Source organism: Muscardinus avellanarius (genome assembly GCF_963383645.1).
Source record: "Muscardinus avellanarius genome assembly, chromosome: 6".
Taxonomy (NCBI): Eukaryota; Metazoa; Chordata; class Mammalia; order Rodentia; family Gliridae; genus Muscardinus; species Muscardinus avellanarius.
This window is the reverse complement of record NC_137791.1, coordinates 5,616,334-5,634,945: the sequence shown is the minus strand read 5'-3', so window position 1 is coordinate 5,634,945 and position 18,612 is coordinate 5,616,334. Positions and strand designations below refer to the sequence as shown.

At 46.6% G+C, this 18,612-nt stretch overlaps 1 pseudogene across 1 annotated transcript; it reads left to right on the top strand.

Annotated features, from left to right (window-relative positions):
- The first annotated feature begins 1,398 nt into the window (after positions 1-1,398).
- On the top strand, positions 1,399-5,074 carry LOC308263981 (enkurin-like; annotated as a pseudogene). Its single transcript has 3 exons — positions 1,399-1,477; positions 1,620-1,691; positions 4,383-5,074. The product of its transcript is annotated as an enkurin-like (transcript).
- Positions 5,075-18,612: the final 13,538 nt, after the last annotated feature.

Sequence of the window (18,612 nt, the reverse complement as noted above, 5' to 3'; positions counted from 1 at the left end):
AGATGGCATCATTAATCCATTCATGAGAGCATGATTTTGGCTTCTTCTGGCCAAAGACCGCTGAGGGGCCCACTTTCCCAACCCGTGCCAATGTCAATTAAATTTCAACCTGTCTCGATACGGACAAACATTCAACTCATAGCACAGGGTGACCAATGCAAGGTGAAGTTCCACATGGGACCCTGGAACAGCAGCAAAGAGGCCACTGGAGCCGGGCGTGGTGGCGCACACTTGCAATCCCAGCATTCGGAGGCTGAGACAGGAGGATCATGGTTCAAGGACAGCCTCAGCTACTTAGTGAGGCCCTCTACAACTTAGTGAGACCCTTTTTCAAAATAAAGAATAAAATAATAGGTCTGGGGCTATAGTTCAGAGGTAGAATGCCCCTGGGTTCCGTCCCAAGTACAGCAATAATTAATTAATTAAAATACCTATTTAAAAATAACAATAAAGTCAGGCATAGTGGCATGTGCTGTAATCCCAATAATGGGGAGGTTGACACAGGAGGATTGCAGGTTTAAGCTCAGCCTCAGCAATTTAGCAAAACCCTGTTTAAAAATAAAGACTAAGCCAGGCGTGGTGGCGCACACTTGTAATCCCTGCCCTTGGGAGGCGGAGACAGGAGGATCATGCTGGTTCGAAGCCAGCCTTGCTGGCTTAAGAGACCCTGTTTCCACATAAAAATATATATATAAAATAGGTCTGGGAGTGTAGCCCGGAGGTAGAAGGGTTTCCAGGAACCCCAGTACCACAAAAATAAAATAAAATATAGACTAAAATAGGGCTGGAGAAACAGCTCAGAGATAGAATGCCACTGGGTTCAAGCATAAAAATAATATTGATAAACCAACTCACATTCTATAAGAAAGCTTTAAAAGAGGCAGATTTTCGGTTTTATGCATTTTCTCTACAATGTAAGAAGCCTTCCAGTCTCTCCTGCCTAGACGACATCTTTTCCCAGTATAATTACAAATTAGTCGGGCCATAAGACTTGATTGACCTACTTAGAATGTTGGTTCTTCCAATTGTTCATTAAACTTACAAACTAAATTAATGCTTGTTCGTACATGTCTTGGCAGAACAAATTAATACTGAGCAAATTAATAACTTTGGCTCTTAACTCCTGTGATTTTGGCAGGTTACACTTGCAGTTTCTGCACAGGGGAATCTCTGGGTAAGGATGTACTCGCCTATTGGCGCTGTCCTTAATGAGTGTTAGAAGAATACCCCCAGAGGGGGAGCCGACCTCGGCAGACCTCCTTGTCAAAGCAAGGAGAAGCTGGCTCAGTGCCTCAAAAGATACTCTGACGGAAACGTGAAATGGGAATCCTGGGTGGTTGGCGAGGCAGAAACTCCTTCACTCGCCGACACTTTAACACCTGAGCTAAGAATTCCGAAATGACAGGCACTGAAGGGTTTCCGTTCCTACTTCAGCGGCGAAAGAGCCTCCGTGTTGTTAGACAGGAGATGCAGAGACGTGAGCTGAGGAGTTCTCGAAAGCCACAACTGGGTATTCAACTAACGCATCACAAGTGGTGACGCTCGTTTGAAGAGATCTGGGTTTCTCGAGCGCGCTCCGCCGGGCCCTGCGCCCCGTGTCTCGTCTCTTCTGGTGCCAGGAGAGGATGCGGGGACTATGGAGACCATCCGTACCCTCAAGGTACTGGTGTTTGGCACCCGGAATGGAGGAAGTACACAAGTAGTTATAAGCGCTAAGTAGAAGTTAATAGGAATATGTGCCCCAAGAAAAGTACAAAGTGCTCCTGAGAGTCGAAAAGGAAGACATTAAAACTGCTTAGAAGAGAGATCGCATTTTGAGATAGCATTTAAGGACACTGGATGGCAAAGGGACCATCTCAGCACTCACTCCGGTTTTCAGTTTGCCTAGGGGAGAGGCAAATGGTCTCAGAGGATGTGGCTTTTAAAAAGACACAAGATAGACGCTAAATGTAGGGGAGGAAGCGGGAGGAGCTGCATGAGATTACGTCCTCTTAGCACATCTCGCTTGATGGCTCCCCTGATAGTAACTGCACTGTGGAGACACCAGGCGATTCCTTAATCGAAGGACCAGCATTAACAGACCCAACGAAGAACAGAGGGACTTGCTGTGACTCCAGTGTCAGACCCTGAGAAGGACACAACCACCCTTTTTGTTGTTTTCTAGCCAGACAGGCCTTACTTGAAACCAGTCGTAAGAGAACATCACACAAGCGGGCGTGGGGGCGCACACTTGTAATCCTGGCACTTCAGAGCCTGAGACGGGACAGTCGCGGTTCGCGGACAGCATCAGCTACTTAGTGAGGCCCTTGGCAACTCAGTGAGACCCTGCTTCAAAATAAAGAATGGAAAATCGGAGATAGAATGCCCCTGAGTTCCATCCCCAATATCACAAAATAAAAGAAAAAAATCACACAAAATCAAATTGAGAAGTAACTGGCTTGCATTCTTCAAATATGTCAATATCATAAAAGACAGAAAAATGAGTTCTTCCAGATAAATAAAATTAAAAGAGACAATATACCTAAATGCAAAATATCTTTCCTTTTTTTTGTATCTGTGTGTATGAGTTACTGAGGAATAAACCAGGAGCGATCTACCTCTGAGCTACAACCCTAACCCTACTTTTTTTTTTTTTTGAAACAGAGTTTTATAAATTGAGGGGGTCCTCACCACTAAGTAGCTGAAGCTAGCCATGAACCTGTGATCCTTCTGTTTCAGCCTCTCAAGTAGTGGGATTACAAGCTTGAGAAATCACACCCAGCTACACAAAATATCACCTTGTACTGGCTTCTGAATTAGAGGGGAGAAATGCTAGAGAGAATATGACTGAGACACTAAAATATTGGAATATAGATTATAGAGGTTTTTAAAGTATTCTATCTGTATTACGTTTCCTAATTTTTTTTTTTTTTTTTGTACTGGGATGGTACCCAGCTGCATTCTACTTCCAAGATACACCCCCAGCCCATCAGAGGTCCATACTAAGTAGCTGAGGCTGGTCGCAAACCTTCAGTTCTCCTGCCTCAGAACTAGGATTAAAAGCATACACCACCATGCCCAGCTCCTGTCTTCAGGAAAGACACACAAAAGGATTAGGAAGTAAGTGGGTATAATGTTCACCACCTACTCTCAAGTGATTCATAAAAATAACATACTAAGCGGGACGTGGTGGCACATGCCTGTAATCCCAGCATTTGGGAGGCTGAGACAGGAGGATCACGGTTCAGGGACAGCCTATTTAGTGAGGCCCTTTGCAACTCAGTGAGACCCTATTTCAAAAATAAAGAATGAAAAATTAGGGCTGGGAATGTCATTCAGAGGTAGAATGCCCCTGGGTTCCATCCCCAGTACCGCAAAAGAAAAAAAATTTTTTTAAATAACAACACTAAGTATATATGAAATGTGTGTGTGGTGTGTGTGTGTGTGTGTGTGTGTGTGTGTGTGTGTGTGTGTGGTAAGGGTGGAAACCAGGAGCTTTTCTACCTCCAGGCTACACTACCAGACCTATTTTATACTTTATTTGGAACCAGGGTCTCACTAAGTTGCTGAGAGCCTCAGTAAGTAGCTGAGGCTGGCTTTGAACCTGTGCGCTCCTTCTGTCTCAGCCTCCTAAGCGCGGGGATTATAAGCATGCGCCACCACGCCCAACATATATATGGAAATATGAGCAAGGAAGTGATAAAACAAATATGACAAAATTTTAATAATTGATAAGTGCAAATAAAGGATACATGAGATCAAGGAGGAGTTCTTGGGGTTATTTTTCCAACCTTTCCATAGTTTCAAATTATTTTGAAATAAAAACTTTTTGAGAGTAAATACCCTAGAAAGCAGTAAAATCAAAGATATTTTCATGTATAAAATTTCATAATCAAGTTCCATAATGAAGGTTATAGATATTTTACATAGGTGGAAATTACTGCTTATATAACACCTGAAACTTTAAGATATTCTTTTTTTAATTTTGCTTAATGTCATCTTATTGAAATATTTCTATGTACCTGTTTGTCTGCATATTGTGTTGGTCAGTTTGCCATTACTGTAACACACTACCTGAGGTAATCATCTTAAAAACAGGAAAGGCAGCACTAGAGTTTTATCGTGTGATGCCTGTGCACCAGCTGCCCTCTTGATTGTCTAGAATATTTCTTTTCTCTCTAAATGCACAAAGAGAGGCAGAAGCAAATTGTTTTAAGGAATGCTGTCTCCATCCTTTGTCCCCAGAGGCAAAGGAGCTTCCATAGGGATTTCTCAGGCAGGAGAATGCATTGTAGAAAGAAGGTACAAGTCAGTTTTTAAGACAGCCATAAGAAGTGACGTGAAAAAACTTAAAACTGCAATGAAAGCAGTGGGACCCACCAAAGTTGAATTGCCCTCTCCAGAGGATTTCCTACAGAAACACTCAAAGGAAAACACTCTACCACCCAAGAAGAAGGTTGGACTGGAACGAGCCCAGGAAGCCTGCTGTGTCACTGAGGACAGAGCCTCCGATCATGGGGATACAGATTGGAAAGAATTTTATACACAAATGCGGCCGACGTTATCGTGGAAGTGGCTCGGAACCCTAAACCAATGTATGTGGACAAAAACAATGCGACAACATGACCTTGACACCTCGGGTCAAGTGCCGAAGTACATCAGTAAAAAGGATTATGGTGCGAAAGGAGGAATAAAGAAAGCTCGAGAGGAATATGATCATTATATCCAGGAAAACCTTAAGAAGGCAGCTGTAAAAAAAAAAAATAAAATTAAAAAAAAAAAAGCTATCCGATGAAGAAACAGAAGTGGTTCTTCTGGGCTGAAAAAGAACTGGAACGAGGTACACAAAGAGCTCCAGTCCCTCTTCGTCTCCACAGACTCCATTCCAAAGAAGGTTCACAAACAGAAACTGGAACGAGAGATGAAACAGCTGGAACATGGCACTGGTGTGATTGAAAATCACAAAATTATTTATATTGCTAATAAGTAAGAGTGTGTTTTAAAAATAGAATAATTTAATACTGAAAAAAACATGGATGATATAAAGTGAAACCATAAGTGTTTTGGAAGATACTATAAAGAGAATTTTTTTTTTTTTTTTTGTGGTACTGGGGTTCCTGGAAGCCCTTCTACCTCCGGGCTACACTCCCAGACCTATTTTTACATTTTTATTTGGAAACAGGGTCTCCTAAGCCAGCGCGCGCGGCTGGCTTCGAACCTGTGCGATCCTCCTGTTTCTGCCTCCCAAGCGCGGGGATTACAAGCGTGCGCCACCACGCCCGGCCTTATAAAGAGAATTTTAAAAATCAATCAAAATGCTTAGGCACAGCCAGGCATGATGACACATGCTTGTAACCCAGTACTTGAGAGGCTGAGACAGGAAGATCGCAGGTTCAAAGCCAGCCTAAGCTACTTAGTGAGATCATCTGCAACTCAGTGAGATCCTGTTTCAAAATAAATAATAAAAATAGGGCTGGGGGTGTAGCCTGAAAGTAGAATCCCCCTGGGTTCAATCCCCAGTACCATAAAAAAAAAAAAATGCTTAGGCACAAAAAAAAAAAAAAAAAAAAAGGATGAAAGGTCTACTCTCGCTCACACTTTTGGAAATTTCAGACCACAAAAGAGCAAACCCACGGTTTTGAGAATGTGTCAAGGCAGCACACAGCATATAACACATATAACAGAGAAGGCCTGTCCACAGCAGGAAGCAAGAAGAGAGAAAAAAAGAGACCAGCATCCCATAACTCCCTTCAAGGACACGCCTCCTTTATCACATGACCTAAAACCTTTCCCTATGCCCCACCTCTTAAAGGCCCCACCAACTCCTCATAGCAATGCTTAATATAGGTGCTTTTGGAAGATATTTCAGATTCAAACTATAACATGTATTAGTCAATGTTTAGTAGCTATATAGTTCTCAACCGTTTAATCATTCTGCTACTGAACATTTCTGTCTTTTCCAGTTTTAACAATTATTGTATCACTGCTGTGAACATAACCATAAAAGCTACTTTATTTCTTTGGGGACTATTTCCTAGGAGTTTTACAGTAATTTTGTTGAATCAGATCTAAAGGACCATATTTTGCTTTTGAAGTCAAAATTATATGGATTGAGATCTACCCATGCCAGAGGACAATTCTCACACTTGCAAATACAGAGTCAGACTCAGATATAATAATCAAGTCATTGGTACCATTGCCGGATCACAATTCTCAGACACACACTCACCCTCACACACACAAGCACACCACGCACGCACACCATGCACACCATTCACCAAGCCCGAGGAGCAAGCCAAACGGGGAGAGAGAGGGCCGCACAGGGTCACACCAATACACTATTGCTGGAAGACTGTTGCCAACCCAGCTGGAAAGCTGTGTCCAGTTAAAATACAGCACAGCAGATCAAACCTGCCCGTGTTCAAATGGCCTGGTTTTAATAAATATGTCTCATTCTTACAGAACTTCCAAGATTTTAATATAGAAACTGGTTAGTTTAAAAAAAAAAAAACAAATAAGATGCGCTTTTGACTGTAGATGTGTCCGGGGTGTTTAAACGTCAAACAACTAAGGAATAATTTTGTATGTAATGATAATTATTTCAGGCTAAAGACCAAGTTGCGCCAATGTTTATAAACATGGAGCAGCAATTAGCAATTTCAGCAATTAGGAATTGGTTTGTAAAGGACAAGAAGAGCATAAAGTTTTGCAGAAACCCTACTTCCATTTTTAAGGAGTACATGTCTACACTAAGGTATGTCTCTGCTGGAGACTCTATGAGTCTAAATAGGAAATGCAAGCACCTGAATTCTTACCAATGCCATGAACAACGGCAACATTTTCCGAAAAGCTGCCTGTCACGGGGGAATGACAAGGAGTAACAGAAATGAGCTGCCTCTTGTCTGGGGCGCTGGTTACGTGGGTACATGCCTGTGATGGCTTGGATCTGGAATATTCCCCAAAAGCTCTTGTGTTGAAGCATGGTCCACACTGCAGCAAGGTTCAGAGGTGGGCTTTTGACCTCATAACAGGATCAACCCATCCAGCGGATTATCTGTCGGTAGCTGAATGAACTAACAGGAAGTGGAACCTAGTTGGAAGAAGTACGTGATTTGGGGACATGTCCTGGGGGAAATTATTTTCTCCCCGCTGCCATGATGTTTCTGACTTGAAGCCGGCCAACTATGGACTGAACCTCTAAAACCAGGAGCCAAAATAAAACCTTGCCTCCTCTTAAGTTGTTCTTGCCAGGTATTTTTGTTACAGCAACACAGAGCTTACTAGCACGATGCCCTTGTCAAGACTCTCCAACTGTTCACTTAAGGTCTGTGCATTTAACTCTGAGGGATATCCCGAAAGCACACAAAATTGAACGCTAGCAGACCCGCTGTGTCACTAATTTGTTCTCTGAGCTTATGCAAGTTGTGCAGACTCCGCCGCCTCATGTGAAAAATAAGAGGGTGTCTTCAATGATCTCTGAGTTTTCTACCAGCTTTAAGGGTCTAGTTGGCAATTTAGAAAAACAGCAATGAATTTATGAACGTTACTAACCCAATTTAGGAACTTGACTGAACTTAATAAATTTTGTTTTGTTTTGTGTTTTGGTTGTTTTTTTTTTTTTTTTTTTTGTGGTACTGGGGATGAAACCCAGGGGCATACACACTCAGCCCCATTTTTTATTCTTTATTTTGAAACAGGGTCTCACTGAGTTGCAAAGGGCCTCATAAGTAGCTGAGGCTGTTCATGAACTGCGATCCTCCTGCCTCAGCCTCCCAAATGCTGGGATTACAAGCCTGTGCCACCACGCCTGGCTCAATCATAATTTTAATTTTTCATCATCATAATTTTTTATGTGGTACTAAAGACTGAAACCAAAGGCATTCTATCTCCAAGCTACACTCCCAGCCCTGTTTTGTTTTGTTTTGTTTTCACCAGGTCTCTATAGGTTGCTGAGAGTCTAAGTTGCTGAGGCTGGTATCAAACCTGTGATTCTCCTGTCTCAGCCTCCCAAGTACTGGAATTACAGGCGTGCACCACCGCACCTGACTCAGAATATTTTAACGAAGGGGAGAGCACCCCTGCTTGATGAGATTTGGATTTAGTATTTTAGTGATGCAGAAAGACATGGAGACTAAACTTTCCAGTGCAAAAGAATAAAGTACACCTTTGCTTCCACTCGAGCCCAGTCAACTTCTCACCTTTACACGCAGTGGTAAGAGGCTGTACCAAAGGTTCTTGGCCACGTGGGAGGGCTGTCACTGATAGCCACTTCGTCCACAAGTCAACAGAGCCACAAATAATGAAATCACAGGGACCCTGACTCCATCCCGCCTGCAGAGTCTGCTCTGCCCTGGGACAGACGCTCTCTCTGCTGGGGTAGACCCTGCACTAGCAGGTGACCTGACTGCTCTGGGGACAACTCTGCACGCTCATGCCAGCTGGGGCCAGGGCTAAGCGACGGGGGGGACGACGAGGCCCAGCTCTGCACCACTGTTGGTCTCCTGAGGTTGGAGTGGAGTAGGGGCCAGCCTACACCCATGCTGGCTGGCTACCTCACCTCTAAAGTGTGCTCAACTGGTGTATGCACTGGCAGACACAGACCTGCACCCAAGCACCCCTGCTGGAAATGAGAGAGACAAAGGGCGGCCGAAAAGGCTGGCCTGGCCTTTTAACTGGCCCCAAATGTGTTTCCCAGTCTTCTTGGCTGAACGCCATATCAGCTCTTTTCTAAGAGCAATGGTTGACCTCGGGCAGCAGAGTGAACTCTGGCCCGCGTGGCGTGATCCACAGATCCCTCTGCCCCAGATGTCCCCTCGCGCTCCTTCAAAACTGCCCAACGTCCTCTACTGGAGACTTACTCATTTAGTGGAATGAGCGGCATCTTGAGGTGGAAGTGTCCTTGGGACAGTAAATCTCCGGGATCGTTCCTGCTGTGGCCTGAAGTCCCTTCATCCATCCATCCCGCTATCAGCCGGCTGAGGTCCTCAGTTCTAGAATACAGGAGTTGCTGGGTTAGGCTTTACTATTGCTACTTTATTTATATGTTCACTTGTTTGTTTTACTCAGAAGAACTTACAAAGGAAGGAAGAATAGCTGGGGAGCATGAGGACCAGCCAGGGAAGGATGGAGAGGAGAGGAGAGATGGAAGCTGCCCAGACACAGCGGGGAGCCCCTGAGTTCGCAGAGCCTGGGAGGAGCCGGCCGTGAGCGCAGACCCCAGATAAGTCCCATTGCTTTTCCACGTGGGGACCAGCCTACTCCAGAGAATTGCACTCGAGTTCTGGGCAATGAGCTGGTGTTGCATAAGCTCTGCCTATCTTTTAATTAATAATGCAGTGATTGATAAGGAGGCCATTTTCTAAGCACATAAGCTAATTAAAGACAACCCAGTAAGTCTGTGGGGGGAAAAAAACAGAAAAAAATAAGTGTACACACACAAAAAAACCATCACATACAAATATAATTTAGGTAAGGAATGGAATTCCCAAATTACAAGTGATACAGAAAAAATGGCCCCATGTCCATTTTTCTCCCTCTTCACGGAGGCAAAGGGAAGGCTGTAGTATTTCTGTGTGTGGCGAGCGTGGGTGGAAAAGCTCGTCTTCCCACAGTGGCCCCTCTCTCAGCCTACATTTCACAGAGCTGTGGCCCCAGCTGAGTTCGGATGAGAAAAAAGACAAGCCCTACACAACTGCAGGCTGCCTGTTCTCAAAAGTGACCCGCAAAAATGTCCGCACTGGCCGCTCTGGGTCAGTTGCAAATAAATAAAGTTTCCCCACGCTGCCTGGCTGTCAAAATCACTCCGGGTGCCCGTCTAAATCCAGCCACACCTCGGATTTCTGACTGGGGTGGATTTCTGATTGGAAAGGGCCCAGGAAATTGTGATTTTTCTCCAGCATCTCTGATGATGTCTATCAGGCAGACTCTGTAAACATCAGCATCAGGTATTGTTGGCTTGGACAGAATTCTGTGGGGTAGAATGGAATTTCTGGGAAGAAAAGTAGGAAGGAGGCCAGAGGGCATTGTTTCTCATCTAAGTGTGGGAATGTGCACTGCGGCCCCTTTGAGAGCACCGAGCAGGTGAACGGCGCAGGCGCGGCTGGAGCAGAGAGCGGCCCATGATGTCAACAGAAACAAGAATCCAAGATAAGGAGACAACGCAGCTCTGCAGCTCTCCTACGGTGGCCTATTAATAGCCACGAGTGCGCAGGCCTTCTAAAACCATACGGGGAGGATCCAGGTGTCGTGCAACTTAATATGGTATTCCTTGACGTGAGGTGGTAACTCCTAACCCCACCACTAACCCCCCACCAAAAAAAAAGATCATAAACCCAAGCTGGTTAATGCAGGAAGTTAGAATGTGGGCACTTTGAAGAGCTGGATTCAAGGGCCCTACCCAGATGGAGCTCAGAGGAGCTGCCCAGGGCTCCTCCCTGAACCCCATACAGCAGGCTCACGATACATGGCGCAGGCCTAAAAAGGACTGCAGAAAGGCAAAAGGAGTCATTTATATTTATTTTCTTTGTTGTTGTCACAGGGTCCTGCTAAATACAAAATTAGCAGTCGCCAGCTGGGCGTGGTGGCGCACGCTCGTCATCCCAGCATTCGGGAGGCTGAGACAGGAGGATCAGGGTTCGCAGACAGCCTCAGCTACTTAGTGAGGCCCCTTGCAATGCAGTGAGACCCTGTTTCAAAACAAAGAATAAAAATTCAGGCTGGGGATGTAGCTCAGAGGTAGAATGCCCCTGGGTTCTATCCCCAGTACCACACACAAAAACACACAAAAAAAACAAAATCAGCAGTTGTCATACATTGCTTCCTATTTGCTTGTGAGTATTTTGTCAGAAAGCAAGTGAGAATGAATATTTCTACCTTTTTTTTTTTTTTTTTTTTTTTTTTGGTGGTACTGGGGTGGAACCCAGAGGCCTCCTACCTCCGGGCTATACTCCCAGACCTATTTTCTATTTTATTTGGAAACAGGGTCTCACTAAGTAGCTGAGGCTGGCTTCGAACCTGTGTGATCCTCCTGTCTCAGCCTCCCAAGCGCGGGGATTACAAGCGTGCTCCACCACGCCCAGCCTACAACCTTATTTTTTAATTTGAAACAGAGTCTAATTTGAGATAGAGTCTTGTGATCATCCTGTCTCAGTCTCCCAAGTATTGGAATTATAGGCATGCACCACCACACTCAGCTGAGAATATTTCTTTTTTTCTTTTTTTGGCAGTACTAGTGATGGAACGCAGAGACATTCTACCTCCAAGCTACACCCCCAGTCCTATTTTTTATTCTTTATTTTAAAACAGGATTTCACTGGGTTGCAGAGGGCCTCACTATGTAGCTGAGACTGTCTGCGAACCACGATCCTCCAGGTCTCAGCCTCCCAAATGCTGGGATGACAAGCGTGTGCCACCACGCCCGGCTCGGCTGAGAACATTTCTTAACGGCAATGGAGCCTGCTTCCTGCTGCCCCTATTCATGAAGACATCATAATTGCATCAACAATAAACTTCATTCTCACGCATAGAAACAATATAAGCATTGACATCACTAAGCCAAACATGAGAAGAAGGGAGGGGCGGGAATGGGGAATCGGGGAAGGGCTACATGAGTGATGTGTGCACGCACGCCTCTGCCACCTCGTACCCCATGCAGACGTACGACTGCTCCTATAGAGAGCGTTGGAAGAGAAGACTGAAAGTGAAAAGTACCGAGTAGTATTATGATGGGGGGAGAAATTAATGTTGCCTAAAAAGAATGCGTCCAAATAAATGGACTGCTTTTAACCATGAAGCTGCTTTCTAGTGGGGGAGTAGCCAACATAAAAAGGACATTTTGTCTAAAATAAAGCTCTCTTACTATTTAAAAACAAAAACCAGAGGAGCTGGGCGTGGGGCGCACGCTTGTCATCCCAGCATTAGGGAGGCAGAGATCGAAGGATCGCAGTTCACAGACAGCCTCAGCTGCTACTCAGTGAGGCCCTTTGCAACTCAGTGAGACCCTCTTTCAAAATAAAGAATAAAAAATAGGATTGGGGTACAGCTTGGAGGTAGAATGCCCCTGGGTTCCATCCCCAGTACTGCAAAAAAAAAAAAAAAAATAGCACTGGGTATTCTGGAAAACATCAATACACCACAGAAATCTTTAAAGGAAAGGACAGCCGGGCGTCCCACACCGGGTGTGGTGGCACAGGACAGGGAGAAGTGGAAGACTGGGGGTTAGGAAGGAAGAAAGGACTGTCAAAAACAGCTGCCTGAGCTGGGACAGGTGGTGCACGCTTGTAATCCCAGCATTCGGGAGGCTGAGACAGGAGGATGACAGTTCACGGACAGCCTCAGCTACTTAGTGAGGCCCTCTGCAACTCAGTGAGACCCTGTTTCAAAATAAAGAATAAAAAATAGGGCTGGGGGTGTAGCTCGGAGGTCGAATGCCCCTGGGTTCCATCCCCAGACCCACAAAAAAATAAAAATAGATAAATAAACAGCTGCCTGGAAACTGGCTTGCTGCTGTGACTTTGGTCTCCCCACCTCTGGAAAGGGTGCCATGCTTAGTCCCAGCATCTCCCAGCACAGCAGGCTCTCTGGCAGGAATGCACCCTGGGAACAGTCCTGTGAGGGCGCCGTGGTCCTCCTGCCTTTTGATAAAGGGAGCGGGAGGAGCGTGTGCCTAATGGCGGGCTGGGAAGAATTATCACAAGAAGAACTTGAGGCTCCTGGGGGTGGACTCTACTGATAGCAGAGGGACGAGCTGGACGCCAGCCCGCGAGGGTGGAGGATCCGCGCCCAGCTGGCAGAGAGGGGGACCGAGGAGGCTGCAAAGAGCGAGCAGAAAAAGCCTGCAGACCTGTGGCCCGGCAGCTCCGGAGCTGTGTGCAGACAGATAGACAGACAGACGACAGACAGCTGGCGGTGTGCCTCGGCCCCAGCTCGTGCTGGTCCTGCTCTGCGACCTCAGCAGAGGAAAGGACCTCTCTTCCGGCTGAATCCTTAGTGGAGCCATGCAAAAGAAAGGCAGGTGCTCTGGGTCAGCGGGAGAATGGGAAATTCCACCTTCCTCCCCCAGTCTAAAAACACCACAGCTGGCCGTAGTAATCCCAGCACTTGGGAGGCTGGGAGGATCGCGATTCACAAGCAGCCTCGGCTACTTAGTGAGGCCCTCTGAAACTCAGTGAGACTCTGTTTAAAAATAAAGAATAAAATATTGGGCTGGGGGGTGTAGCTCAGAGGTAGAATGTCTCTGGGTTCCATCCCTGGTACTGTAAATAAATAAATAAATAGATAGATAAATAAATAAATAAATAAATAAATAAATAAAAACACATGTGGAATTTGGACTAGTTTTGTGTGTGTGTTGTGTGTATGTTGTGTGTATGTTGTGTGTGTGTGTGTGTGTGTTGCTTGCTCTCCTGCTCACGTTTTTATTTTTACTTGGCTTGCCAAAGAACAGCAGGGACCCTGAAAGTCAACTTTTCAGAGGAATATTTTCACTAAAATGAATTTAGGCCAGGCGTGGTGGCACACGCTTGTAATCCCCGTGCTTGGGAGGTGGAGACAGGAGGATCGCACAGGTTCGAAGCCAGATGCGCTGGCTTAAGAGACCCTGTTTCCAAATAAAAAGTATAAAAATAGGTCTGGGAGTGTAGCCCGGAAGTAGAAAGGTTTCCAGGAACCCCAGTACCACCAAAAAAAAAAAAATGAATTTAGATTAAAAACGGCAATTTCGCCTCTTCTGTTTTGTCTCTGAGTTTGATGATCTCCTTTGTGTTCAGGATAATGGCTGGGTTCACCCCTGTATCTAATGGGGGAAGAGAAAAGGAGAGGAGAGGAGAGAGGAGAGAGGGGACAAATGTGGTTTTATTATAGAATTTACCTTCCCTATTATATAATTACCTTTCCTTTCCCCAAACTCTCCTCACGACACCATCTTCCTCTTTACGAAGACACTCCTGACATCAGGGGATGTTGTTTCCTTGACAACGCGACACCTGGGCGCAAATGCCAGCTGGCCATAGTATTTCCTAATGGCTGCTTTAGGACTGCAGGCAGCAAGCTGAGAAAGCGGGGCATTTGGGGAGGCTAGAGACTAAAGCAAGCCTGCGTACTTCATAGCTGACAGAGTGGGCAGGATCTAAGCCCAGTCACACACTTAAAGATTGCTGGGCGTGGGCCGCACGCTTGTCATCCCAGCCTTCGGGAGGCTGAAGCAGGAGGATCGCGGTTCACAGACAGCCTTGGCTACTACTTAGTGAGGCCCTTTGCAACTCAGGGAGACCCTATTTCAAAATAAAGAATAAAAAATAGGGCTGGGGTGTAGCTTAGAGGTAGAATGCCCTTGGCTTCCATCCCTAGTACTGCAGAAAATAAAAAATAAAAAAGTAGGGTCGGTGGTGTAGCTCCCATAGAAAGGGCTTTCATGCCACCCCACATTACAAAAGAACAGCTTGGCTGTACGCGGTGCTCCTGCCAGGCTGCCTGTCTGGGTGAGGATTCTGAGTTCTTCATCATCTCATCCAATTCCTGTAACCACCCAGAAGCCTGACATCATGAAGGCCCACACAGATTTCCCTAGGGCCCAACTCCACACAGTCAGGATATGAACTCTCCTGACTCCACCCCGTGTCTGCTGGACCAGCCTGCCTGCTGTCCCTCCGCGCGGTGCACTCTGGGATACTCCTGCATGAAGCCTTCCTGGCCCACATCCTCTCCTCCCTGGCTCTGGGCTGCAGCCGGGTGTGCTCCTAGGTCTGTATCAGTATCTCCCAACAGAGCCTGCGTAGCCCTGGAAGACAAGGTCCATGCTTTATTTATCTTTATAACCCCAGCACCTACCAGGTGACTGGCAGAGACCAGAGCTTACAGATGAGGAGATAAGAGACAGCTGGGGGAGCCGCCGGAATGAAACATTTATCATTCTCATGGCGAAACTAATATTATATAACTGGCATTGCTATAATTATCCATTTTTACAACACAATATGGATAGTTGATACCAATGAGTCCATTTGGTTTTCAGCTTCACTTTCTGCCCAGCAGCTCTGTGATAAATTAGACAGAGAAATGACCTTTTATTTGTTTTTTCTTGGGGACTCGGTGAGACCCAGGGGCATTCTACCTTCTACCTCCAAGCTACACCCCAGCTTTATTTTGTACCCTTTTTTTTTTTTTTTTTGGTGTGTGTGTGTGTGTGTGTGTGTGTGTGTGTGTGTGGTTCTGGGAACAGAAACCAGGGACATTGTACCTCCAAGCTACACCCCCAGCCTTCTTTTTTTTTTTTTTTTTTTTTTTTTGTAGTACTGGGAGTGGAACTCAGGGACTTTCTACCTCCGGGCTATACTCCCAGACCTATTTTATACTTTATTTGGAAACAGGGTCTCACTAAGTTGCTGAGAGCCTCACTAAGTAGCTGAGGCTGGCTTTGAACCTGTGCGATCCTCCTGTCTCAGCCTCCCAAGCACCGGGATTACAAGCGTGCACCACCACGCCTGGCTCCAACTCTGTTTTTATTCTTTAATTTGAAACAGGGTCTCACTGAGTCTCAAAGGTCCTCACTAAGTAGCTGAGATTGTCCATGAACCTCAGTCCTCCTGTCTCAGCTCTATTCTTTATTTTGAAACAGCATCTCACTGAGTTGCAAAGGGCCTAAGTAGCTGAGTCTGTCCGAGAACCAGAATCCTCCTGTCTCGGCCTCCCAAATGCTGGGATTACACCCAACTTTTTTTTTTTTTTTTTTTTTTCTTGCTGTACTGAGGATTGAACCCAGGGGCATTCTACCTCCGAGCTATACTCCCAGCCCAATTTTTTATTCTTTATTTTGAAACAGGCTCTCACAAAGTTGTGGAGGGCCTCACTCAGTAGCTGAGGCTGGCTACAAACCTGTTTCAGCCTCTCAAATACTGGGATTACAAGCGTGTGCCACCATGCCCAGCTGTGAAATTATATTTTATACAGTGAAATTTAAAATATCTATGATTTTCTTTCTTTCTTTTTTTATTTTGGTACTGGGGATTGAGCCAGGAGCATTCTACTTCTGAGCTACACTCCCAGCCCTATTTTATTTCTTATTTGGGAACAGGGTCTAAGTTGTCCAAAGCCTTGCTAAGCTCCTGACACTGGCTTCAAACCTGCAATCCTCCTTTACCAGCCTCCAAAGTACTGGGATTACAGGCCTACACCACCATGCCTGGCTCTCTATGCTTTTCAAACAAGCTGAGAATTTCTTTGCACTCAGTGTTTCTGTTGGATCAAGTTGCAGTCCGATGTGTCCAGAGACCCCTTTCTGCTTCTAACTTATTTTGAACTGAATAGGTCCTAGCCAGGTGTGATTGAAAGAGAGGCTAAGACAGGAGGATTGCAGGTTGAGGCCAGCCTCAGCAAGTAGTGAGACTCTCATTAACCTAGCAAGACCCTGTTTCAAAATAAAAATTTAAAAACAGGGCTGAGGATGTAGCTTGGAGGTAGAATGTCCCTGGGTCCATCCCCAGTCCCACACAAACACATACACACACACACACACACACACACACACACACACACACACACACTGAAAAGGCCTAACAGAACAAAAATTAAAAAACTGAAAAGGCCTACCTAACAGTATATAACAAAGCTCAAGTGTTCAGGCTCTCCCTATAGTAGTCAGATCCCCTGTCCCAGGGTGTATCAGAGAGAAAGACAGAAAAAGGGGGGGCCCTCAGGAGCACTGCTTTGTCAAGTAAGCCCCACGCTTGGGAGGCGGAGGCAGGTTTGAAGCCAGCCACGCTGGCTTAAGAGACCCTGTTTCCAAATAAAATATAAAATAGGTCTGGGAGTATAGCCCAGAGGTAGAAGGGTTTCATTCCCAGTACCACCAAAAAGAAAGAAAAAGAGAGGGAGAGGGAGAGGGAGAGGGAGAGGGAGAGGGAGGGAGGGGGAGGGAGGGAGAAAGGAAGGAAGGAAGGAAGGAAGGGAGGGAGGGGAAGGCTGGACGTGTAGCTCAGAGGTCGAATGCCCCTGGGTTCCACCCCCAGTATCGCCAAATAATAATAATAATAATAATAATAATAATAATAATAACAATAATTTTTTTAATATAGGACTTTGCCAGAGACAGCCAGTGGCCACCACATGGCCGACCCATTCCAGGACTTCACAAAGTGGTATTTAACAGGCTCCCAAAGGGCAAAGCCACACGAGACTCCTGGTAGCGCAGTCTGGATGTGGGCCTGCTGCGTTCTAAGCTAGAACGGAGCAAATGCTCGCAGAACCCTAAGTTCTAGCTCCCCAGTAGTGCGCACTGTTTATCATCCAAATCCGCCGCGTTCGAGAGCCACCGCTCTGGCAGACAGCCCGTGTGACGTGAACTTGGTCAGACCCCCGACGCCCGAAGCCCGGGCCACGTATCACCTGTCCAGGGAGGGGCTCTGGCATCCATGTCCCAGTGGGTGTCGGTGGGTGATAAGACCAGGCAGGACAGGGCGACCTGGGACTCTGAGTCAGCAGAGCCAGGGGCCGAGCTGGTGAGAAAGTTTCCAAGAAGGGGCAGGCACTGGGGAGCTCACAGGCCGCCAAAGGAAGGTGGTCTGAGGCTTCGGGCAGCGTCCCAGAGCTCTGGGATGGCCTGTCACAACCAGAAACACGTCCTAGCAAACGAGCCGCATCAGTGGTTCCTGCAAAGAAAAGATGGGAGAAAGACTAGAAATCCACCGCTCAGCAGGGCATCCGGGTGCGGTGGGACGCCTCACAAGCCAGGTGCCACCTGAGGCAAATCTCTGGGCGATATCGGCGCCTCTGAACGGAGCTGATGGGAGCAGATCTTTTGCACGACACTGTGAGCAGCTGAGGAAGGGACACACGTGAAAGAAAGTCAGCGAAGGAGCCCAGCGCTGCGCGGTGGTGGCGGGGCCTGGGTCGCCCTGGGCAGCACACCAGGGGGATGCTCTGGGCCCACAGGAGGGACCACCGCGCTGCCACCTCACCGTGCAGGGGAGAGGGGAGCTTCAGGCTCCAGCAGCCTGCACAAGCCTTCTTCTGCCTGGCTGTCAGTCACACACACACACACACACACACACACACACACACACACACGTACACACGCACACGCATAAAGCAGCCCACACAATGTCTTGCACATAAGACTCAAAATGCACTGGTTGCTTTTAATTCCTGCATAAGCATGAAGGACGCAGCCGAGGCGTGAAGGACAGCCCGACTCTGAAGCAAGGAGCTGGCTTCCTGTTTCTTACCTCGTCTGGGGGATGCTGATGGAGAGGGCCAGGCCAAGCTGCCTGCAACACAGAGAGGGGGCACTAGCTCAGGCAGCCGCAGGCTCCTTCTTACTTTGAATCTATGAGAATTTTTTGGGGGGGCGCGGGTCAGAGGATGGAACCCAGGAGCATTTGACCTCCAAGCTACATCCCCTGCCCTATTTTTTTATTCCTTATTTTGAAACAGGGTCTCACTAAGTTGTAGAGAGGCTCACTAAGTAGCTGACTCTTAATAAAGACTCAGAACAAGCCGGGCGTGGTGGTGCACGCTTGTAATCCCAGCATCTGGGAGGCTGAGTCAGGAAGGTCGCAGTTCTCGGACAGCCTCTGCTACTTAGTGAAGGCCTTTTGCAACTCAGTGAGACCCCGTCTCAAAATAAAGGATAAAAAATAG